The sequence below is a fragment of the Saimiri boliviensis genome, chromosome 5, assembly GCF_048565385.1.
Source record: "Saimiri boliviensis isolate mSaiBol1 chromosome 5, mSaiBol1.pri, whole genome shotgun sequence".
In the NCBI taxonomy this organism is placed as follows: Eukaryota; Metazoa; Chordata; class Mammalia; order Primates; family Cebidae; genus Saimiri; species Saimiri boliviensis.
Genome location: NC_133453.1, coordinates 9,598,709 through 9,623,779, shown reverse-complemented (window position 1 = coordinate 9,623,779; position 25,071 = coordinate 9,598,709). Strand labels below are relative to the sequence as shown.

At 38.8% G+C, this 25,071-nt stretch overlaps 1 protein-coding gene and 1 non-coding gene across 6 annotated transcripts in view; one reads left to right on the top strand and one right to left on the bottom strand.

Annotated features, from left to right (window-relative positions):
* The window catches only part of DIS3L2 (DIS3 like 3'-5' exoribonuclease 2), a 388,020-nt gene that overhangs the window by 12,654 nt on the left and 350,295 nt on the right, over positions 1-25,071 (top strand). The gene's annotated exons all lie outside the window — the stretch shown is intronic.
* Positions 15,814-15,875, bottom strand: LOC120364443 (U7 small nuclear RNA). The gene has a single exon (XR_005579699.1). It is a non-coding gene; the product is annotated as a U7 small nuclear RNA (small nuclear RNA).

The following is a 25,071-nucleotide window of genomic DNA, read 5'->3' as shown; positions in this document are numbered from 1 at the left end:
ATAATTGTAGTGAGTGAGACTAGTAGTACTTCTTGTGGTTTTGATTTACGTTTTCCTAATGACTGTTGATGTTGAGCATCTTTCCATAAGCTTGTTGGCTGTAATTATATCTTCTCTGGAGAAATGGTCATTCAAATCCTTTGCCCATTTTTTAAATTTCATTTTTAAGATAAGCTTGTTAGGCCGGGCATGGTGGCTCACAGCCGCAATCCCAGCACTTTGGGAGGCTGGGGCAGGCAGATCACAAGGTCAGGAGTTTGAGACCAGCCTGGCCAACATGGTAAAACCCCGTCTCTACTGCAAATACAAAAAATTAGCTGGGCGTGGTGGTGCCAGTCTGTAATTCCAGTTACTTGTAGGCTGAGGCAGGAGAATCGCTTGAACCCAGGATGGAGGTTGCAGTCAGCTGAGGTTGTGCCCTAGCACTCCATTTTGGGCAAAAGAGCAAAAGTCCCTTCTTGAGAACAAGAACAAGAAGGAGAATAAGAAGAAAGAAGAAAGAAGAGCAAGAAGAAAGAAGAAAAGAAAGAAGAAAGAAGAATGAAGAAGAAAGAAGAAGAAAGAAAACTTGTTAATTTCTTTTTTTTTTTTTTTTTTTTTGAGACGGAGTTTCGCTCTTGTTACCCAGGCTGGAGTGCAATGGCGCGGTCTCGGCTCACCGCAACCTCCGCCTCCTGGGTTCAGGTAATTCTCCTGCCTCAGCCTCCTGAGTAGCTCGGATTACAGGCACGTGCCACCATGCCAAGCTCATTTTTTTTGTATTTTTAGTAGAGACGGGGTTTCACCATATTGACCAGGACGGTCTCGATCTCTCGACCTCGCGATCCACCCGCCTCGGCCTCCCAAAGTGCTGGGATTACAGGCTTGAGCCACCGCGCCCGGCCGAAAACTTGTTAATTTCTATTAAAAGGCTGTGATTGGAATTTGTGATCACATTGACTTTTTCAACTTATTTTTAATTGACATCTTTATAGTATTGAGTCTTTTTAAAATCAAAAGCAGGGTTTATTTTTTTAGGTCTCTTTTATGTTTTCAAGTGATCCTCTTCAGCCTCCCAAAAAGCTGGGGCCACAGGCATGTGTACTATGCCTGGCTCTTTTTTAAATTTTGTTTTTTGAGACAAAGTCTCTGTTGCCCAGGCTGGAGTGCAGTGGTGCGATCTCAGCTAACTGCAGCCTCTGCCTCTCAGTTTCCAGTGATTCTGGTGCCTCAGCCTCCCTAGTAGCTGGGATTACAGGTATGCATCACTGTGCCCGGCTAATTTTTATATTTTAAATAGAGATGGGGTTTCACCATTTTGGCCAGGCTAGCCTTGAACTCCTGACCTCAAGTGATCTGCCCACCTTGGCCTCCCAAAGAGCTGGGATTATAGGCATGAACCACCGTTTGTAGCCTTCCTTCATGTTTTTAAAAATAATTTTTAAATTCAAATTAGATCTCACAGCTTTCTAGCTTGTGACTTTGGTTACTACTTAGAATTAATCTTTTTTCTTCTTGCATTCTCAGATTTATTATTGTTGGCATATAGGCATGTTAATATAATTTGTATGTCCTTTTAGATGTTCTAGAAAGTCATTTTATCTGTAAATAATAAACATCTGATTATGTTGCCTAGGGCTGCTCCAGCTTAGTGTTGAGCTATAGGTGGTATCTCGTCCTAACTATAATGGAAATGTCAGTAATACTGTTAAGTATTATATATATATATAATATATATATGATATATATTTACATATTGTATGTATCATATATTTATATATAAATAAATTAACATATATGTTTATTTTAAATAAGTGCTTAAGTGTCTTTTCTTAGATGTTTGATACAAACTGGTGGCCAGGCATGGTGGGCACCCCTGTAATCCCAGCATTTTGGGAGGCCAGGTGGGTGGATCATGAGGTCAGGAGTTCGAGATCAGCCTGGCCAACATGGTAAAATCCTGTCTCTACTAAAAATACGAAAAATTAGCCGGGTGAGGTGGTGCATGCCTATAATCCCAGCTACTCCGGAGGCTGAGGCAGGAGAATCGCTTGAACCCAGGAGGCGGAGCTTGCATGGTAGGGAGTTTTTCATCTTATTTTGTGCTTTGGAATAATTTATCTAACATGGGAAGCAAGATATTATATTTGCCTTTACATTTGTTTATGATGTAGTATATGTTTAGTACTTACGTATTTTATCTTTTTGCAGTTAAATCTGTCCTTTTTATGGTTTTGTATTTTATGATTACTTCTTTAATCTGTCAAGTTTAGTGTGAAGTAGATAAAGGATAAGGTTTTAATTCATTTCGTTTCCCTGTATAGCTCCATTGTTCTGTTACCATTTAGTGAGAAGTCTTTTTTCTGTTGATCCGAATTGCCTCCTTTATCATATACTAAATAATGTATACATTGTTTCTTAGCTTTTTATTCAAGCATCTTTTTTTTTTTTTTTTTTTTTTTTTGAGACAGTCTCACCTTGTCACTCAGGCTGGAGTTCAGTGGTGCAATCTCAGCTCACTGCAGTCTCTGCCTCTCATGTTCAAATGATTCTCCTGCTTCAGCCTCCTGAGGAGCTGGAACTATAGGCACCCACCACCACGCCTGGCTAATTTTTTGTATTTTTAATAGAGAAGGGGTTTCACCATGTTTGCTAGGCTGGTCCCGAACTCCTGACCTCAGATGATCCACCTGCCTGGGTCTCCCAAAGTGCTGGGATTGCAGGTGTGAGCCACCCTACCCAGCCTCAAGCATCTTTTAATGATAATTATTGGTAAACTGATTTGAAAACTAGATTGAAAGAAGTATATTTTTAAGCTGACTTTAATGCATCTTAATTAATCAGGCTTTGCTCTAGTTTCACTTTGTATATTTTTACATTCTTCTATCTTTATTGGAAAAGTTGTTTGAGATCATTGGAGAAGAATTTTAGGTGAATCGCATAAGCCTGGTTTTAGTGGTATATTGATTTACTGAGGCTGCTATAGGAAAGTATCATAAACTGAATGGCTTAAACTACAGAAATTTATTATCTTACAGCTATGAAGGGTAGAAGTGTGAGAGCAATGTTTGGTAGGGTTGGTTCCTCCAAAAGGCTTTGAAGGAGAGTCTGTTGCATGTCTCTCTTAGCCTATGGTGGTGGTTGGTAATCTTTGGCTTGTAAAACAGAAGTTCTAAATCCCTGGGCCATGGACCGGTACCAGTCTGTGGCTTGTTAGGAACTGGGCCACAACAGCAGGGGTTGAGTGGTGAGCAAGCATTACTGTTTGAGCTCTGCCTTTGTCATATCAGTGGTGGCATTAGATTCTCATAGGAGCACAAACCCTGTTGTGAACTGTGCATGTGAGGGATGTAGGTTATGCACTGTTTATTAGAATCTAATGTCTGATGATCTGAGGTAGAACATTTTCATCCCAAAAACATCTCCCCAACCTCTGTCCGTGGAAAAATTGTCCTCTATGAAACTGGTCCTTTGTGTGAAAAGGATTGGGGACCACTGTTGTAGAAGCATCATCCCAATTTGGTGCCTTCATCATCACATGATGTTCTGCTGTGTGTGTATCTGTGTCCAAATTTCCCCCTTTTTATAAGGACAACAGTCCTATTGGATTAGGGCCCACCCTACTCCAGTATGACTTCATCTTAACTAAGGATATCTGCAACAACCCTATTTCCAAATTGGGTCACATTCTGAGGCATTTTGGCTTTAGGACTTCAAAATACGAAATTTTGAGGGGAGACAATTTGACATAATAAATGACTAGTGTTTTTCACTGGTTTTATGTCTTTGATTCTAGCCTATACCTTTCCTTTATCTCCTGACATTTGTTTCCTACTTATGTTTTTACTCTTTATTTGGCAAGGGTATATTGAGTTTTACCACCTGTCCTTCCTGCTCTAGGGACTGTGGATATAGTGATGGCAAGTTTCCTGTCCTCATGGAGCTTAGAGTGAGGGGATATAGAGAATAACCAAGTATGCAAATAAATGACCAGGATTGCTTCAAGCAGTGGCAAGTACTGTGAAGGAAACAGAACAATGTGCTGGGCTAGAAAGAAAATGTAGGAGAGTCATTTAGATGTGGGTTTTTCCACCTCAGTACTGTTGGCATTTTGGACTGGATAATTGTTTGTGGAGGAAGGAGGGCTGCCCTGGGTACTGTAGGATAGTCAGCAGCATCCCTGGCCTTTACCCTTTAGAGACCAATGGTACTTTCCCCAGTTGTGACGGCCAAAGATGTCTCCAGAAATGGCCAAATGTCCTGGGGTGGGAGTGGGGATGCAAAATGCCCCAGTTAAGAACCGCATTGGCTTTTAGATTGAGTGGTCAGGGAAGGCTTTGTTTTAGTATCTCTGCAGAAGAGAAACATTTTTTTCTCAGTTCAGATAAGAACTTTGTAGAACAATGTAACTCTGTGTTCTATGAAACAGCCAGTTGAATCTTTTACCTGACAGACTGAGGTTACAAAATAAAGTAGATGTAGTTAGACATTAAAATAGTCCTTCTTTTTTCATAGATGATGACAGCAAAATTTTCTGAGGTGACTTTGCCAGAGTGACCCACACCAGTGTCTTTGTCAGTGTGGTTGTGGGTGTTTGGAAAGCTATCTTCTGGAAGTGTGCATCTAAGGAGTGTTAAGAAGAAGCTATCTGTTCGGTTCACACTCCTGGAAGCTTAATGCTTTGCTTCTCAGTCTTTAATGAGTGTCAGAGCTGCTGTTGGGAGAGCTTGCTAAAACACAGATTCCAGGACCCCACTCCTAGAGACTCTGATTCAGGGGGTCTGTGGTGAGGCCTGAGAGTTTGCAGTTCGAACGTGCTCTAGAGTGTTGCTGATGCTGCTGTTCTCTGTGTTGAACGGCACTAACAGTAGAGCTCCATTTGGTTACTTTTAGGGAAGCCCTGGTTGGGGATGGTCATGAGCAATCAGGAGTATGGTTTTTGAGCTGCTTCTCTTCTCCGTTCTTTTCTTCTGTCCTTTATACTTCTTTTCAGTCAAGCTCGGTAGCTTTCCCTTAATGTCATCTATCATAGGAAAAGCCTTTTAAGTGTTGATTGTGCTGGCTGTGATACAACTGAGGTGTCCTAAATTGCAATTGTGTAAGTAATTTGAGAATTTTTTACCTATTATACTAAGAAGTTCTATGAAGTGACGACACTTTTTATGCTCAGCTTATCTTACACAGAGAAAAGAAATGAGCCTTTGGCAGAATTTGTCATAATGGGAAGTCCTCTGGTATAGTTTCACCTGTTTACGGGGAGATAGTCACATTCAGTTGTTGTGCCTTATTCTTTCTAAGTTTCTTTTAAGGTCGCTACCATCTGAAGTAATACGAAATACATGTGTACAGATTTGCCAAGATTGCAGTTTCTGTGGGAATCATAACATTGGATTTCATCGCATCTGGGTTAATGAAGTATGCACAAAAGCTCTATATGAATATAGGTTTTACATTTAATGTGTATCTGGAGGCAGCAAGATCTAAGTGATGTAGTTTCCCTGTAAGTGACAAGTTGAACGCTTGCAACCTGAAGGTTTAAGGTAATCCCAAGGTAAGGAACTTTGCTACAGAACTGGGGTCCTGCACCTTGAACCTTTGTTCAGAAGGCATGCATAAACACTGGGAATCTGGAGCTCTTCAGTGGAACTGGAGGCCCAGGTTATTTTCTGGAGTATGTAGAGTTTGGGTTTGTTTAGAAGCAGGGTTTCCAGGCCTGCTGTTTTGACTTCTCTTTTTGAAGCTGTAGGGAGAAGAAAGATACCAGGTCTGTCATAGTTGTACTTGAGTATTTTGGGAATGGTTTTGGTCACTTTTCTTGGATTGTTTTCTCTGCTGTCTGCTTGAAGTTGTGTAACTATTAAGTTCATGATGATCGTCCTTGAGAGTGATGGTAGTTTTTGCATGGGAAATCTAGAATTTTGGAATGCTCCAAACCTTAGAATCACCATCTTTCAAACTCACTCCTGTTGGAGGACGTGAGTGTGGAACATAATTTCTCCGCAGAAAGCTTGGCTAAGACTCAGGGTTGTCTTTGTAGGGCCTCTTTCGGGTCTACCAGTGCAAGGTGCTTAACTGACAGACCAAAATCAGAAGGTTGACTTAGAGGTCATCAGGCTTTTCCTATCTATCTGTGTTCTGTTCTAGTATCTTAGTCATTTTACCATTTAGCATTTTGTGTCCTGCTTTCCTCCAGATTCCTTGAATAACACTAGACTTCTCTGTGACTTTGAGGGTACATTACAACTGCTTGTGACTTTGTATGTCTTCTTCTGGGAGTGTTCTTCAAGACATGACGTGGATCTTGTGTTGGAGGCAGAATGATGGTTCTTAGCAAGGCTTTATAATTCTTGGGGCTGAAAGTCTGTTGGTAGTAACTTCCAGATGTTTGCAGCTGCACTCCTGAGAGTAGTAGGCATTGTTATAGCAATACTTTCCCAAGAATAAGGTAATGATAGAACTGACATTTTTTTTTTAAAATAAAGAACTAACACGGAAGCTAGATTGATACTACTCTCTTGTGTAAAATAAAAACAAGTTTTTATGAACATTGACATTTTATTTGAACTGTTATGAACCTAGGGAAAATTACTTTCAATTCTTGTATGTTTTGGTCATTTTGTTCAGTTGATTATAGTTTCAGAAAGTCACATATTTTTCCAAATTGCCATGGTAAAATCAGCCATGTGGATGAGCTTTGCAACCCTTTTTCCTTTGCCTTATTATTTTTGAGACTAGTGTATATGGAGACGTGATGGCTCTGCTTATCATTGAAGTTATTCATGTAGATGGCGGATGAGTTATTTTTCAGCTTTATTTTTAAATAACTGCTTCTGTATCACAGCATGAAATCTAGATTGAGCTTGTGGTAACCTTGCTCCATAAAATGTATGCTTTCTGTAAGTAAAGGCCCTAAGTGATAGTAGTTGTTGTGGAATTGTTTGCTCCATAGAAAATTTTGCCAGTATAACCTGTAAATGGGAGTTTTTAAAAAGGGATTAAACAGTCTTCTCATATGTGTCACTGTAATTTGGTGTGTTTGTGACTGTATAGAGGGGTAGATGAAAAATCATTGGCTATTAATTGAAAATTGTTTAATTTGATGATGAACATATGGTAGTTCCTTACATTTTTCTATTTCATAGATGTTTTAAAATTTCCAAAATGAAGAGTAACAGAGTCTTCCCAAAAGGTAATTAAGAAAAATTACAAAGGGCTGGGTGTGGTGGCTCACACCTGTGATCTTAGCACTGAGGGAGGCTGAGGCAGGATTGCTTGAGCTCAGGAGTTTGAGGCCAGCCTGGGCAATGTAGTGAGACCTTGTGTCTACAAAAAAATAGAAAAAATTACCTGCGTGTGGTGGTGCACACCTATAGTCCCAGCTACTCAGGAGGCTGAAGTGGGAGGATTACTTGAGCCTGGGAGGTTGAGGCTACAGTGAGCTGTGATTGTGCCACTGCATTCTAGCCTGGGTGACAGAGTGACAGAGCCAGACCTTGTCTCAAAAAAAAACCCAAAAAACAAAACCAGATCTCGGGTTTTATTTGATAGTAGGGACAAACGTTAATGAAATAGATGTCATGATTTCTAAAACCTTCTAGGGTGACTTTTTCAGTGGTGCTGAAATACTGCCCCTGAGTTACTGCAGGAGAGAGAATAGAATTTTACCGTTATTGCCTGTGTTTACTGATCATGGCAGATAGTCCAGTGGGCTGCTCATACATTATAAAAAGAGCCCCCCCCCTTTTTTTTTAACGAGATCCTTTTATTTGATATTTGGAATTGAGTATGAATTCTGACACCAGTAACCTTCTTATGTTGCTTTAGGTTTTGATCTTTCTTTTTTTTTAAGATGAGGTTTTAAATTAGTCTTTATTGTTTTCATTTTTACAAGTGTTTCTCTGTGTTCCTTCTTCCATTGGATGGATGGAGAGCTGTTTCTTATTGTTTCAAAGGTACTTGTGTTTAACTTAACACTTTTTGCCTCTCTGTCTAGAATTTGTCTCCAGAGTCTGCACATTTTTCCCAAAAGGAAAGGTTAGAATAAATTTCAGGGGGTTGAAAATGCCAGGTTGTTATGAAAGTCTTTAAAGCATAAGAAGTAATCTTGTTCATTTCAATGTAATAATTCTGTAGATGACTTTAATCATAGTAATAAAATGTGGGAGAGAAACATGAGATTGAATTTGTAATGTAATCCTGTACAGAGTACACATGAGAAATGAAGCTATTTGTTGAAACAATTTCCACCTTATAACGTTTTTGGGCCTTATTTGGTAGCATTTTTTTTTTTTTTAAATAAGGAACTAACACAGAAGCTAGATTGATACTACTCTCTTGTGTAAAATATAAACAAGTTTTTATGTATTTGAGATATCTTTCAATTTTGGTTTGATATGTTTTTTCATTGCAAATCTTTTGTTTGTTATTGTGTGATTTATGACCAAAACTCTGGTACTTCAGTGGCATTAAGATGATTCTGTCTTTAATAGGCAAGTAATGATGCTATAGATCCACTCAAGCAATATCCTTCATGTTCTTCCTGCCATTACTGATGTCCTCTATTACCAAGATGTGAATATACTAAACTCCAGCATTCAGATATATCTGAAATAGACTCTGAGATTTTAGAGGGCTATATGAATTTATAATAGAATTTCAGAAGCAAGGGAAAGTTGTCTTTAAGAGTTTTCTTTTTTTTTATTTTTTGAGCTCTACCACCTGTGCTCAAGCAGTTCTCCTACATCAGCCTCCCAAGTAGCTGGGACCACAGGCATGAGCCACTGTGCCCAGCTAATCTTTGTGTTTTTTTGTAGAGATGGGATTTTGCCATGTCACTCAGGCTGGTCTTGAACTTCTGGCCTCAAGTGCGCCACCTGCCTCGGTCTCTCAAAGTGCTATGATTACAGACATCAGCCACTGCACCCAGCCTAAGTGTTTTCTTAAATTCTGTAATATGGGGAATGTTTAATATTTTGATGGCAACTATTATTGTCCTTAAATTTATTTTTCTTTTTATTTTTTAGATAGGGTCTAGCCCTGTCTTTTAGGCTGGAGTGCAATGGCACTATCATAGCTCACTGCAGTCTTGAACTCCTGGGCTCAAATGATCCCCCTATTTCAGTCTCCTGAGTAGCTGGAACTACAAGCATCTGCCACCACCTGGCTAATTTTTAGATTTTTGGTGGAAGATGAAGTCTTGCTATGTTGCCCAGGCTGGTCTCAAACTCCTGGGCTCAAAGGATCCTTCCACCTCAGCCTCTGAAAGTGCTAGGATTACAGGCATGAGCCACCACACCTAATGTTAATTGTCTTTTAAATTTAGAGTTGCAAAACATTACAGAGGCTTTTCATGATTTTCCATCAGCATATATTACATTATTTGCATCAGGATATATTGCCAGACTGTACCTGTAATTCCTGATGTGACATTAGGCCATAATAAATTATCCTGTTATCAAGAACATTTGTTAGATGTGTACTCTGTGGGCATGGTGTAGAAGTAGGCACAAGACATGGTCCCTGCTCCTCAGTAATTTACAGGTGTTGAGGAGTACACAGGACACCTCTTTTAATGACCTCATTCACTAAACATTTCCTGGGTGCCCATTGTGTGCCAGCCCTTCCAGGAACTGGGGATACAGTGATGAACGGGACAGACAAGGGTCTACACTCTTGGAATTTACATGCTGAGATCTTCAACACTTCACGTGCTAAATGACGAAATTGTTGAGGACCTTACAAGGGGAGGTATTACTTTGCTGTAGTATGGTTGGGAAGGTTGTATTGAGGGAGAACTGGGGCTGGATAGGCACGAGAGTGTTCATTTCCCAGTGTGTATTCTGTGGAACCTGCTATGAAAGATTTTGTTTTCAAATAGATGGAAAATGTGACCCACTTGGGATTGCGCAGAAGGCATCCCAAGACCTGGAGAAATTAGGTGAGGCAGTAGAAGAGAGGATATGGAATTTGAACTGTTTTTTAATGGGTAAAATTTTAAGAGTGGGGTTGGAGTAGAGGGTGAGTGAACTCTGTGAGAATGTGCAGGAAGCCTGAAGAGTATGGGCCATGTTGGGGGATACTGCCCAAAATGCACCTGTCTGCAGCCTCCCCTCCTACCCTTGCAGAAGCTACTTCTTGCTCTTGGCCCCACCATGTCACCTTTTCCTTTCTTTCTGTGTTTTAACATGCTCAAGTTTCTCCTTTCATAAAAACGCCAATACAAAGGCAAACTCTGTGTTTTGCTTCTACTTCTCCCACTTCATGGCCAAATTTCATAAGCAATCAACAGCTCACCAACTCCACATCCTCCCAGCCCATTCATGCCTCAGCTGATTTCTCTTTTGTGTTACCCCATTGCTTCCCCCTTGCAGCTCTCACTGAGCCCCTTGTGATATTCATGCTGCTAAGTGTAATGAATGCTTCATGCCCTATTTCACTTCTCGTAGTAATATAGGACTTTATTGCCCTCTACCTTCTTGAAACCTTGATTTTCTTTCTCTTTTTCCCCCTGCCAAGCCTCCAGGAAGTACAGAAAAAACATTTTCCTGACATCACACTCTTCCAAGTTTTCTCTTATATCTTCCTCTGAGGGGGCCATTTCTTTTCAGTCTTTGCAATTTCTGTTCCGTGCTTCAGTGGCTGTTGAACTTTGAGGTGCCTCAGAGTCTCAATCCTAGGTTCCTTCCCCCTTTTCCCCATATTCTTCCTATGATGATCTCATCTGTGTTCAACTTTAGTTGCTTTGGTTATGATTTGTTCTCTGGTGACTCCCAAATTTGCTCTCAGCCCACATGTTCTTCAGAGCTCCTGACTTTTGTGTCTAGCTGCCTAGTGTTGCAGTCACCTCAAACTCAGCCCATCTAATTCTGGGCTAATGATCTCAACCCCTGTATCCTAATTTAATAACCTTGTCCTGGTGTGTGTAGCTCCCATCCATACAATTATATAAGCTAGAAAATAAGAAGTTATCTTTTTTTTTTTTTTTGAGACAGAGCCTTGCACTGTCACACAGGCTGCAATGCAGTGGTGCGATCTCGACTTATTGCAACCTCTGCCTCCCAGGTTGAAGAAAGTCTCTTGCCTCAGCCTTCTGAGTAGCTGGGACTGCAGGTGTGAGCTACCATGCTGATTTTTGTATTTTTAGCAGAGACAGGGTTTTGCCATGTTGGCCAGGCTGGTCTCAAACTCCTGACCTCAGGTGATCCGCCTGCCTTGGCCTCCCAGAGTGCTGGGATTACAGGTATGAGCTAGCGCTCTGGCTGAGATGGCTTTTTTTCTTTATCAGTAATCCTTGACTGAGGTCAGCTGTCCCCGTGTTACCTCTGAGGGTTTGTATCATTTAAGTTTAATTACCTGGAGATTTCACACAGATCCTGAAATGATATATTGTAGGTAAATGGTGTCTAGCTAATGTCTTTAATTAAAATAAAATAGTTATATACATTTAAGTCCCTCCCTCTCATCCACTTTAATACTTATGGATAAAACAGGGAGCTCAGATTCTAACTGCATTGTTTTTGGTCTTAGAGAGTGCTAATGGTCAACATTGTTGGGTTAGAATGTCATTGTTGAATAAGTTGTCATTCAGCTATGTCAATGACCAGGCTCTAGAAATGAAAAAAAAAATTTATCTATTTTTTTTCCTTTGTGAATCATGCTTTTTATGTCATGACTAGGAATTCTTCACCTAATCCTAGGTCATGACGCTTTTTCTCTTCTAAGAGTTGTATAGTTTTGTATTAGATCTAGGATCCATTTTGCGTTATTTTTATATGTGGTCTGAGGCAAAGGTCAAGATTTTTTGTTAGTTTTTTTTTGGTCTACTGATGTCCAGTTGTTCCAGCACCATTTGTTGAAAAGGCTATCTTTCCTCCCTTGAATTGCTTTTGTATTTTTGTGTAAAATCAGTTGGGCATATTTGTAAGGGGCTATTTCTGGCATCTCTCTATTGTTCCTTTGGTCTAGGTGGCCGTTCCTCTGAAAATATCACAGTCTTAATTGCTATAGCTATGTAGCTTAAAATCAGGTAGTACGCTTTCTCCAACTTTATTTTTTTTTGGTTGTTCATTATTTTAGTTATTCTAGTTCCTTTGCATTTCTGTATAAAATGTAAGGTAAGCTTGTCTATATCTGTGAAAGATCTTGGGACTTTGATAAGAATTATGTTGGATTTAAAGATCAGCTTGGGAAGAATTGATATCTTTACTACAGCATAGTCTACTAGTGTCAGTGGCTTACCACTACAGCTAGAACATAGGAACCTGACCACGATTTAGGCCCCTTTATCCCCCCTACTTTATAGTTGGTTGTCTTAAATATCTCCTTTACATATGTTGAAAACCGTATTAGACAGTATTATACTTTTGCTTTTAATTATCTAATGTAATTTTTAAAACTCAAGCGGAGAAAGTCTAATACTAGTACAATTACCTATAAAGTTACTCTGCAACATTAGTTACTTTTTACTTCTAAAAGTTCTATTTAATTCTTTTAAAATTTATATTTTAGTAAGTTTCTTTCACTTGTGTTTATTTTTTCTTTCATTCTTTTTTTTTTTGAGATAGGTCTCACTCTGTCACCCAGGCTGGAGTGCAGTGGCATGATCATGACTCACTGCAACCTTGACCTTCTGGGCTCAGGTGATCCTCTCACCTCAGCCTCCCAAGTAGTACATGCTACCACATCTGGCTAATTTTTTGTAGAGATGGTTTCTCACTATGTTGCCTAGGCTGGTCTCGAACTCCTGGGCTCAAGTGATTTCCCCTCCTCGGTCTCCCAGGTGTGAGCTACTGCACCTCGCCCTTTTATTTCTTTATATATATAGTTTAAAAATATTGTATATTTGTCTTTTTTTTTTAAGACCTGAAGTGATTTTGTACTACACTTTGCTGTTTTTTTCTTGGACTGTCAATCATGATGGCTCTTTCCTTATGTGTTTTGTAAGGATTTAGCAGGCTTTTGACTGTAGGCATATTCTGAAGTAAATAGTTCTGAGAGGGTTTTTTTTTTTTTTTTTTTTTTTAAGAGTCTGAGAGGGTTTTTTGGTTCAGCTATGGTTGCTACCAATCTAGGATCACTTTAAATTCATTTCTATGCTTGGGGTTAGTTAGCTGGACTGTATTGTATGACTGCAATATTGGGTTCTCAATGTTCAGAGGAGACTCTCCTATGGAGCCTAGATCAAAGAGGCACGTGATTTTTTCCCCCTTCACCAGCAGGTGTATTTTTTCCAGCCTATTATCTCACTGAGATTGTTCTCTTTCAAGGGTTTGAGTTTTTTTTTTCAAGGGGCTCAGTTCCACCTCTCTACATTTAGTTATCATCAAGGCCTTATAATCTTCTGTCCCTCTGCAGCTTTAAATCACTCTTGATACTAACACCAGAAGGTGCTCCCAGGATCTCTGTAGCCTCAGTTTCTACTTTTTCTGTTTTTTAGCTCCCACTTGATTTTTAGCTCCTGGGGATTTTCTTTTCTTTCTTGAGAACTCAACTGTGCATTTTAAAAGAAACTGGTAATACTTTGTTTTGCAGTTATAGTAATTCAGTATCAGCAGGTTTTTCAGATATTGACTCCACTGTGTTAATTGAAATAGAAGATTCTGACACATAGCTTCCAAACCATTTAATAAAGTATAGATTATTGGGTCCCAGGAGGGACTCACTCCAGGCTTCTTCAAAACTGGTCACTTGGGACAAAAGTTTCTTCTGTCTCTCAGGAGGGTCAGTGGTAGTGATACTTGTCCTTAAAAGGAAGCAGCACAGGCATCACTGCTCTCACATCTGCCAAGCAAGTAGAGCGGTTCAAGCAGGAAGGGAATGTTCGACTGTGTCAAGTGCTACAGCAAGGTCAAGTAAGATCAAGACTGAAAATTGACAGTGGGATTTCACAATTAGGATGTCTTTGCCAGAGTAATCCCCGTGGAATTGGGAGGATGGTCTTTGGTCCAGGCAATTCCTGTTTTTCTCAGGAAGAGTGACTTCTTGTTTATCAGTGTGTGGTTGTTTATTTTATGCTCTCTTATTTTAATACTGTCTAGCTTCCAACCTTGCCTTAGATAGATTAGCTTTATGTATCATAGAAACTGGATTCAGTTATAGAGTGTAGGACCTATCCTGTATATACTTATCCTTAAAGCTTTTGTGTATATCTCAGGTGAGGTCATCAGAAGGAAGAATTGAATAGGTAAGAGCTGAGCTAGGGTATAAAAGTAAGAGAAAGAATATATGAGGTATTGTCAGTTTTAACGTGAAGCCTCTGTTATGTGGAGTTTTTAAAAATTATGAAAAATTTCAGTCATACGAAAGTAGAGAGAATAGTGCATTGAGAGAAGACTGAATAACCCAAATTTAATAATTTTTGTACTTTTGTCATGTTTATCTTTCTTTTGCTGAAATACTTGAAAGGAATCCTGACATCATTTACATACATATCTTTATTCAATATGAACATTTTCACATGTAGTCAAAATGCTGTTATCACACCTAATATAAAACTGATTCTTTGCTACTATACATAGACTATGGAGGCTTTTTATTTTTAAAGTTATTTGAACATGCTGAGATTGTTTCCCTTTTTCTGTCTTTATACTCGTCATACTGTCTGTCTAGGAGACTCTAGTCTGTGACCTCCACATGGCGGCCTTAGTGCCAGTATTATTTCCTCAGTAAAGGCTTTGCCGATGAGTGAAACTAAAGTAGTGTCCATTTTCCCACCCTGTTGGCCACTGCCTCCTCGCTGTTTAATTGCCTGTGTACTTGCTTAATGTGTGTCTCCTCCCCGTAGATTGTAAGCACCATGAGAGTAGGGACCTGGTCTGTCATGGTTATTGCTCTATGCCCAGGGCCTGAAGCAAGCCTAGCATATAGTAAGGAAGCAAGGGTGTAGAACAAGTCAGCTATTAGATTGATGAAGATTCCAAAATTTGCTTAATGTTTTATAACCATTATCTCTTCCTACAACTGATTTCTATTCCAGAGCTTTTCTTTTCTCAAGAGCTTTAACCAACAGCTGTGTTTGCAAAAAGTGCTGGGCTGTTGTCCCTTTCAGGACATTTAATCTTTTAAATCCTCAAAATATTTTGTAAAATATAAGTGAGTAAAGTCACTGCTGACCTGTTAAGAGGCAGTGTTTTTACTGACATAACTCTCATTTGAGATCACTTTATTTGAGCTTGCAGCTAATAAATCTGTTTTGGCTCATATGAAACAGGATGGAATGATCTTGTAGTCCACATAGCCTTTAATTGATTATTTGAACTTCATTTATTTAGTGCGTCATTTATTTAGTGCGTTAGGGGGTATGTTAAAATTGTTACATTGTTGTTAGGAATATGCTTTAGCATGAGAAAAAAAATTAATTCAGTAAAACAGGTATGATCTATAATTAGACTTGGATTCTTTTGAAAAACATGATTTCAGACCTATGAAAGCGATGAGAGAATGTTACAAAGAATTAGAATTACTCTGTATTCTTTTTTTTTTTTTTTGAGACAGAGTTTCATTCTGTCGCCAGATGCCAGGCCGGAGTGCAGTGGCGTGATCTTGGCTCACTGCAACCTCCACCTCCTAGGTTCAAGCAAGTCTCCTGCCTCAGCCTCCGGAGTAGTGGGGACTACAGGTGCATGCTACCACGCCCAGCTAATTTTTGTATTTTTAGTAGAGATGGCGTTTCACCATGTAGGCCAGGATGGTCTCCATCTCTTGACCTTGTGATCCGCCCGCCTTGGCCTCCCAGAGTGCTGGGATTACAGGCGTGAGCCACTGCGCCCGGCCTCTTTTTTTTTTTAAAATATAATTTTAATTATACATTTTTAAATTTTTAAAAAATATTTTTTAAGGGGCTTTCTGGCAAAAACTGGAAAGCCTGCTAGACAAATTCTAAAAGAGCTGTAGCACTTACTCTATATTCTTTACATGATTCCCCAGTGTTAATATTTTACCTTCTTAGCCTTTTTTTTTTTTTTTTTTTTTTAAGTCAGGGTTTCACCATGTTGGCCAGGGTGGTCTTGAACTTCTGACCTCAGGCAATCTACCCACCTTGGCCTCCCAAAGTGCTGGGATTACAGGCGTGAGCCACTGTGCCCAGCCAGCCATCCTCTTTTATGACATTATGCAGTTATCAGAATCAGGGAATTAACATTGATACATTGTTAACCAAAAGATTTTACTCAAATTTCCCAATCATGCCCTTTTCCTTTCTTATGTGAAAAGAAAATTTTGGATCATGAATGGCATGGAGTTGTCATGTGTCAGGAGTCTCCTTTTTGAAACAGTTTTTCCTTTCATGATTTTAACATTTCTGAAGATTATAGGCCAGTTATACAACAGGGCCAGTTTTTACAAGGTCCCTCAATTTGGGTTTAACTGACTGTTTTAGTTTGGCTTCTGTTCCTATAACAGAATGCTACAAACTGGGTAATTTATAAGAAAAGGAAATTTATTTCTCACAGTTCTGGAGTCTGGGAAGTCCAATAGTAAGTTGTTGACATCTGGTGAGGGCCTTCTTGCTGCATCATCCTATAGTGGAAGGCATAAAGGCAAGAGAGCAAGAGTAGAGAGGGCCAAAGTCACTTTTTATCAGGAACTAATTTCTGTGATAATAGCATTCATTCATTCATGATGGTAGAGCCCTCATGGCCAAATTCCTTCTTTTTTTTTTTTTTTTTTTTTTTTTTTTGAGATGGAGTCTTACTCTGTTGCCTGGGCTGGAGTGCAGTGGTGCAATCTTGGCTTACCGCAATCTCTGCCTCCTGGGTTCAAGTGATTCTCCTGCCTCAGCCTCCCAAGTAGCTGGGACTACAGGTGTCTGCCACCACACCCAGCTAATTTTTGTATAGAGATGGGGTTTCACTATGTTGACCAGGCTGGTCTCAAACTCCTGACCTTGTGATCTGCCCTCCTTGGCCTCCCAAAGTGCTGGGATTACAGGCATAAGCCACCTCGCCCAGTGCCAAATTCCTTCTTAATGATCCTACCTGTTAATACCATCACAATGACAATTAAATTTCAACATAAATTTTGGAGGGGACATTCAAACCGTAGAACTGATGTTTCAAAACTGACATGTTTTTTCTTAGTGTTTCATATCAGGACACATATGATGTTGATTTGGCTTATTACATGAGTTTACTTTGATCACTTGGTTAAGGTGTGTCTGTCACATTTTTCCACAATCAAGATAGATTTTCCTTTTTGTGTTTACATAATATTTTTGAGGATACTTTGAAACTATTTAAAATTCTGTTACATCTTAAACTCTTACCCACTAATTTTAGATTTCATTGATGAATACACATTAATTAGTATGATGATGATGGCCAGTGGTAATTTTCTGATTCCATTGTTTTTTCTAGATTTATCAGTGGCTTCTCCTTTTCACTTATTTATTTATTTTTGTCTTTTTATCATTAGGAACTTATGGGTTCTTATTTAGTCAGTTATAAAATTTTAATACTTAAATGGTCATATGTTTGGCCAGTAGCAGCCTTTTCAGAGGGCTCCTGTGAACTTTTGACATGTCCTCATCATTTTTTGAGTATTGTTTTACTTTCTGGAATAGCAAGATATTCTAGGCCAGGGCTTGGCAAACTTTTTCTGTAAGTGGCCAGATAGTTAATATTTTCGACTTTATAGACCATACAGCCCCTCTTGCAACTGTTTAACTCTGCCCTTGCAGCACGAAAGCAGCCATAGATAATATGTAAACTAATGAGCTTGGTTGTGTTTCAGTAAAAGTTTATTTACATAAACAAATGGATGGACCGTAGTTTGCCAACCCCTCTTCTAGGCTGATGTTTGTACGTTTCTACCTCAGTCTCAGAACTGGCTATTTTTCCGTTGGTTGCTTTAGTGATGAATGGTGTTTAGAAACTGAGATCTAGGTACTAGATATGCTCATTGTTACTGGAATGTCATTGATTCTAGGCCCTTTCAGTAAACAAAGCTAGGGAATATAAGAATATATTTTTATATGCTATGTGCATTTGTGTTTGTATATAGGTTATAGGTGCATCTCTGTTTCTCTGTATTATAAACCACTGTGTTATACTGATTTCTCCAATTCCATTTCAATTCTAGCCTTTCCACTTTTCCATATTTGTAATTTTTTTCTCCAACATTGACAAACTTGTCTCCTTATCCACAAGTATTTACTTATTTGTTCAATCTAGGATATATAGAAAGGAATTTTAGAATTGCTAACTTATACCTCTATAAAAAACAAACCTATTAACCAAAGTTTAATCTTTATTTATGCTTCTTTTTTGTTTTTAGCCACAGGGTTTGGTTAAATACTGTACCCCACGGTTACTTGGGTTAATGTGCCGTTTCTGTTGCCCCCATTTCTTGCTGCCCTCTAATATATTGTGATTTATTTATTTATTTATTTATTTCAGGTGAAGATTTATTTATTTGTAATCAAGCAAAAAATTACATATTTTTATCTTGTGCAACATGATGTTTTGTTATATGTATACATTGTGGAATGACTAGATCAAGCTATTTAACATATCCATTACCTCACATACTTAGCATTTTTTTGTGATGAGGACACTTAAAATACATTCTTATAGCAATTTTGAAGTATACCTGGCCCCTAGATATCCACAGTGGTTTGGTTCCAGGACCCCTACAGCTAACCAAAATCTGTGGATGCTCAGGTCTCTTACATAAAATGGTAAGGCATTTGCATGTAACTTATGCTCATCCTTCTATAGACTTTAAATCCTCTCCAGATTTCTTATAATACATAATACAATTTAAATGGTATGAAAATAGTTGTTATACTGTATTTTAAAATTCGGATTCTTTTTAAAATTGTTGTATTTTTATTTTTATTGTTTTTTTCCCCAAAAATTTTAAATCTGAATTCATAGATATAGAACTCATGGATACAGAGGGATGACAGTATACAATCAATATATTGTTATTAGCTATAGTTACTTTGATGTACAATAAATCTCTTGAACTTACACTTCCAGTCTTATTGAAATCGTGTGTCTTTTGGTACAGACATCTCCCCTCTCTCCTCAACCCCCGGTCTCTGGTAACCACCATTTTATTCTTTGTTCCTATAAATTCAACTTTTTTACATAGCACATTTAAATGAGATCATGTGATATTTGTCTTTCTATGCCTGGCTTATTTCACTTAACCTAATGTCCTCTAGGTTGATCCAGGTTGTTGGAAATGACAGGATTTCCCTCCCTCCCTTCTTCCCTTCTTCCCTCATTTTCTCCCTCCCTCCCTCCCTCCCTCCTTCCTTCCTTCCCTCCCTCTCTGCTTCCCTCCCTCTCTGCTTCCTACCTTCCCTTCCCTTCCCCTTTTCCTCCTCTTCCCCTCCACTTCCCTTCCCCTTCTCCTCCCCTTCCCCTCCCTTCTCCTCCCTTCTCCTCCCTTCTCCTCCCTTCTCCTCCCCTCTCCTCCCCTCTCCCTCTCTCCCCACCTCCCTCCCTCCCCACCTCCCTCCTCCCTCCCTCCCTCCCTTCCTTCCTTCCTTCTTTCCTTCCTTCCTTCCATTTCACCATGTTGCCCACGCTGGTCTCCAACTCCTGAGCTCAAGCGGTTCTCCCACCTTGGCCTCCCAAAGTGTTGGAACTGCAGGCATGAGTCACTGCACCTGGCATCCTTTTTTTATTTGTTTGTTTGTTTGTTAAACGGAATGGTATTCCATTGTGTGTATATACCAGATTTTGAAAATCCATTCATCCTTACTGAGCATTTAGGTTGATTCCATGTATTGGCTATTGTGAGTAATGCTGTAATGAACGTGGGAGTGCAAATGTCTCTTTGTGAGACATTTGTGAAATCAGTGAAATGTACTGATTTCATTTCCTTTGATTAGGTACCCAGAAGTGGAATTCCTGGATCATAGGGTAGTTCTATTTTTAATTTTTTGAGAAACCTCCAAACTGTTTTCCTTAATGACTGTAGTAATTTACATTTCTGTAACCCAACAGTGTATAAGGGTTCTCTTTCTCCACATCCTTGCTAACACGTGTTATTTTTTCTGTTTCTGATAATAGCCATTCTAGCAGGTATGAGGTAATATCTCAGTGTAGTTTTAATTTGTTTTTTCCTAATGATTTGTGGTATTGAGCATTTTTTTCATATACCTGTTGGCCATTTATAAGTCCTTTGAGAAATGTTTAGTTAGGTCCTTTTCCGATTTTTAAATTGGATTATTGGATTATTTGTTTTCTTGCAAATGATTGAATTCTTTGTGTATTTTGGATATTAGCTCTTTATTAGATATATGGTTTGCACATATATTCTCTCATTCATTAAGTTGTCTCTTTGCTTTGTTGATTGTTTCCTTTGCTTAACAGAGTCTTCTTAGCTTAATGGAATCCCATTTGTCTTTTTTTTTTTTTGCTTTTGTTGCCTGTGCTTTTGGGTTCATAGGAAAAAAAAAAGTCTTTGCCCAGATTAATTTCATGGAACTTTACCTCCATGTTTTTTCCCAGTAGTTTTCAGTGTCAGGCCTTACATTTAAATCTAATTTGTTGGGTATTTTTTTTTGAGATGGAGTTTCAATCTTGTCACCCAGTTTGGAGTGCAGTGGCCCAGTCTTGGCTTATTGCAACCTCCGCCTCCAGGGTTCAAACATTCTCCTGCCTCAGGCTCCCAAGTAGCTGGGGTTACAGGCACATGCCACCACACCCAGCAAATTTTGGTATTTTTAGTAGAGATGGGGTTTCAACATGTTGGCCAGGTTGGTCTCGAACCCCTGACCTCAGGTAATCCACTCACGTTGGCCTCCCAAAATGCTGTGATTACAGGCGTGAGCCATCGCACCTGGCCTCCTTTAATCCATTTTGACTTGGTTTTTGTATATGGTGTGAGATGAGTGTCTAATTTCATTCTTCTGCATATAGAAATCCAGTTTTCTTGGGTACCATTTATTGAAGAGATTGTCCTTCCTCTGCTATGTATTCTTGGCTTCTTTTTGAGGGCCAATTGATTGTAAATATGTGTTTTTATTTCTGGGCCTTATATTCTGTTCCATTGCTCTCTGTGTGTGCTTTGATGCCAGTACTGTGCTGTTTTGATTACTGTAGGCTATATTTTGGGATCAGGGAGTGTGATGCCTCAGACTTTATTCTTTTCCCTCAAGATTGCTTTGCTTATTTGGGATCTTTTGTGATTCTATATGAATTTTAGGATTGTTTTTTCTATTTTTGTGAAAAATGTCATGGAATTTTGGTAGAGATTATATTGAATCTGTAGATTGCTTTGGGTAGTAAGGACACTGTTATAATATTCCGCAATCCATGAACATGGAATATTTTTCCATTTTTTTGTTGTTGTCTTCAGTTTATTTCATTAACATTTGTTATGTTTTTCATTTTAAGCATTGTTAGCATAATTCCTATTTGAATTGCATTTTTATGCCATTTCCCCCATTCTTGTTTATTTTATGTTGCTGTTTTTGAGATGTGAAACATCAGTGTGGTTCCAAAAGTCAGAACATATAAAAAGGTATATTAAGTGAAGTGTTATTCCACATCCATTTCTTTTACCTAGTTAACACCTGCCTCCCTTTCGCTGTTCCCGTCTACTCACTGTTGGTAGCCAGTCTCATTAGTTTCTAATTTACTGTGTTGTGTGTCTTTTTGCACAAATGAGCATGTGTATGTGTGTAACTCTTTTTCTTTCTTTGTTATGTAAAAGGAAGCATACTATAGATTATCTTTTCGTTAATTCAGAAGCTCAGGAGTTGGTCAAAGTAGTACGCTTTTGTGTGGTGAAATGAGTGACCTCAGCCAAATCAAGTTATTGGAGGGTAGAGTAGGAACTTCAGGTTATGGTCAAGTTAAGCCTAGAACAGGAAGCATGCCAGGCTCATCCAGGCTTTTTGCCTTGGATTAAAAAGACACTAAATTATTTGGTAGCAGGGATCTTGATGATAACAATTTCTCTTTCTTGACTCTGTTCTAATCTAGACCTTTGTCCTTCAGTCTAGAAGTTACCCTCTATGCTTAATGCATATTTGCTATCCTAGGGTCTCTTTTTTTCTTTGTTGTCTTAGAAAATTCCTTTGCATTTTTTTTGTCTGAGTCTTCTCCTCATTGTATTCCATATTATCCTCTGTCTCAGTTTATCCTGTCATTTTTGTGGAGCACATCCTGTAGTAGCTTCATAAGAAAAAATAACAGGAAATTTTTTAAGGCCTGCTCTTTTGAAAATGTCTTTATTCTACCCCCATACTTGATTATTAGTTTGACTGCGTATAGAATTCCAGATTACAAGTAACTCTCCTTAAAATTTTTTACAACTTTACTCATGTATAATTTACATACATTAAATACTTCTAGTGCTTAACATTCATTCCTGAAAATTCAGTTTTGCTCTGGTATCATTTCCCTTTAGCCTGAAGAATTCTGTGTGGTGTTTCTTGTAGTGCAGTCCTGGTGGTGATGGGTTTTCTCTTTTATCTGAAAAAGTCTTTGTTTTGCCTTCATTTCTGAAGGATATTTTTGCTGGAAATAGGATTCAGGGTTGACAGTTTTTTTTCTTTTAGCTTTTTAAAGATAAGTTACTCCATTGTCTTTGGTTGGCAGGAAAGATGATGATAAAAAAATAAGGAATCTGCTGCCATCAAAATGTTCTGTTTGAGGTATTTCATTTTCCATTGACTGCTTTAGATTTTCTCTATATTGTTAGTTTTCAGCAGTTTGATTATGATGATATAGATACAATTTTTAAAAAATTTTGGCCAGGTACAGGGGCTCATGCCTGTAATCCCAGCACTTTGGGAGGCTGAGGTGGGCAGATCACCTGAGGTTGGGAGTTTGAGACCAGCGTGACCAAGATGGAGAAAGCCTGTCTCTACTAAAAATACAAAATTAGCTGGGTGTGGTGGCACATGCTTGTAATTCCATTTACTCGGGAGGCTGAGGCAGGAGAATTGCTTGAACCCAGGAGGCAGAGGTTGCAATGAGCTGAGATTGTGCCACTGCACTCCAGCCTAGGCAATAAGAGCGAAACTTCATCTCAAAAAAATTTTTTTTTCTTTTCCTTTTTGGGGTTTACTAAGCTTCTTGAATCTATATATGTACTTTTTTTTTAAAGCAAATCTGGGATGTTTTTAGCCAATGTTTCTTCATTGGGACCTATTCTCTTCTTCTGGGAAATCAATTTCCCTTATTTATTTTTATTTATTTTTATTTTTATTTTTTTGGAGACAGAGTCTTGCTCTGTTTCCTAGGCTGGAGTGCAATGGCACAATCTCGGCTCACTGCAACCTCTGCCTCCCAGGTTCAAGCAATTCTTGTGCCTCAGGCTCCCAAGTAGCTGAGATTACAGGTATGTGCCACCACATACAGCAAACTTTTGTATATCTAAAGTCGGGGGTTTCACCATGTTGTCCAGGGTGGTCTCGAACTCCTGACCTCAGGTCATCTGCCCACCTTGGCCTCCCAAAGTGCTGGGATTACAGGTGTGAGCCACCATGCCTAGCCAATTACCCATGTTTGACATTTTGATATTGTCCTATAAGTCCATAATATTTTATTTTTTGTTCAGTCTTCTTTCTCGTTTTTCAGGTTGTATAATTTCTGTTGATAAAGTTTAAGTTTCCTGAGTGTTTATTCTTTTACCTCTATTTTGCTATTGAGCTTATCCACTGAATTTTTTGTTTTAGATATTGTATTTATTAGTTTTAAATTTCTATTTTTTTTTTTTTTCTTTTTGAGACTGGGTCTCACTCTGTTGCTCAGGCTGCAGTGCAATGGTAACTCACTGCTACCTCCATCTCCTAAGCTCAAGTGATCCGTCCACCCCAGCCTCTGAGTAGCTAGGACTACAGGCATGTGCTACCATACCCAGCTAATTTTTGTGTTCAGACTCCATCTCAAAGAAAGAAAGAAAGAAAGAAAAGTCACTTCATAAAATATCTTCTATGTTGTAGGTGAAACATGGAGTGAAGAAAAGAGGTTGGTGAATGAGAGACCTGCTAAGAAACTATTGCCATCTTTATGGTACATACACAATTGTAACAATCTGAATTCAGACAGTTCTAATTAAGTTGGATAGGAAAGAATCTATTTAGGACACGTTTTGAAGATAGAATAGACAAAATTTGGTAATAGAGTACTAATGGAGAAAAAGAGATTAGATGTCTACTGTTGCTGCCCAGGGATGATAATGATGTCATTAATCTGGATGTAGTACGCAGGTATTGAGGAGAATAATAAATTGAGTTAGAAACATGTTGTATTCAAAGTGCTTGCTAGTATTACTCAGTAGGATGTTGGAAAGTTAAAGAAGAGCTTTGAAGAGCAGAGCTGAAGATGATTTAAAACTCTTTAAAAGAGAAGTAAGATGAGGTATAAAAATAGAATCTTGTATATGGTAGAAACTGAAGAGGTAGTGTGAAAAAAAGAGAAGTCTGTAAGGAAATCTGTGAATTGTAGAGGCAGAGATGAACCAGTAGACTGATGTGTCCTGGAGGCCAAGAGTGAAGAATTTGTATTACAGAGAGCTAGCTGGTCGGTGGCATCCTGCACAAAAACAAGCAAACTGAGAGAATACCATTATTAAAGTAGTGAGGATTTTCCTCCCTAGGAATACAGAAAGCTTTATTTCATTGTAGAGATGAGGATAGAAGTTATATTCCAAAAGAGATTAAAGAGTATATAATGGGGGAAATAGAGGTGGTAAGTCTAGACCACATTTTAAAACTTTGGTAGGAATGGAAATGAGAGAAATGGAATGATAGCTGGTAGCTGAAAGTGGGCAGAAAGGGAGGAGAGCCAGGTTTTTACTTTGGTTGTGTGCTATTGGGAATACCCCAGTTGCAAGAATAATGGGTGTGTTAAAGTTCTAGAGTAGATTAAAATAGGATGAAGAACACACATAAGAGAGTTAGGTTATAAATGTGTAGGGAGATTTCCACCTCTAAAATAGAAAGGAAAGGGAGGGTAGGTGATGGTATGGAGATGTTTTGTCTGGGAGAAGAGTGAGTCCATATAGGAGGGAGTCGGGAATAAGAGTTAAGAGTGAGGTTGATACTTCCACTCTCAGTTATGACACTGGGTGTGGTGGCTCATGCCTGTAATCCTAGCACTTTGGGAGGCTGAGATGGGTGGATGA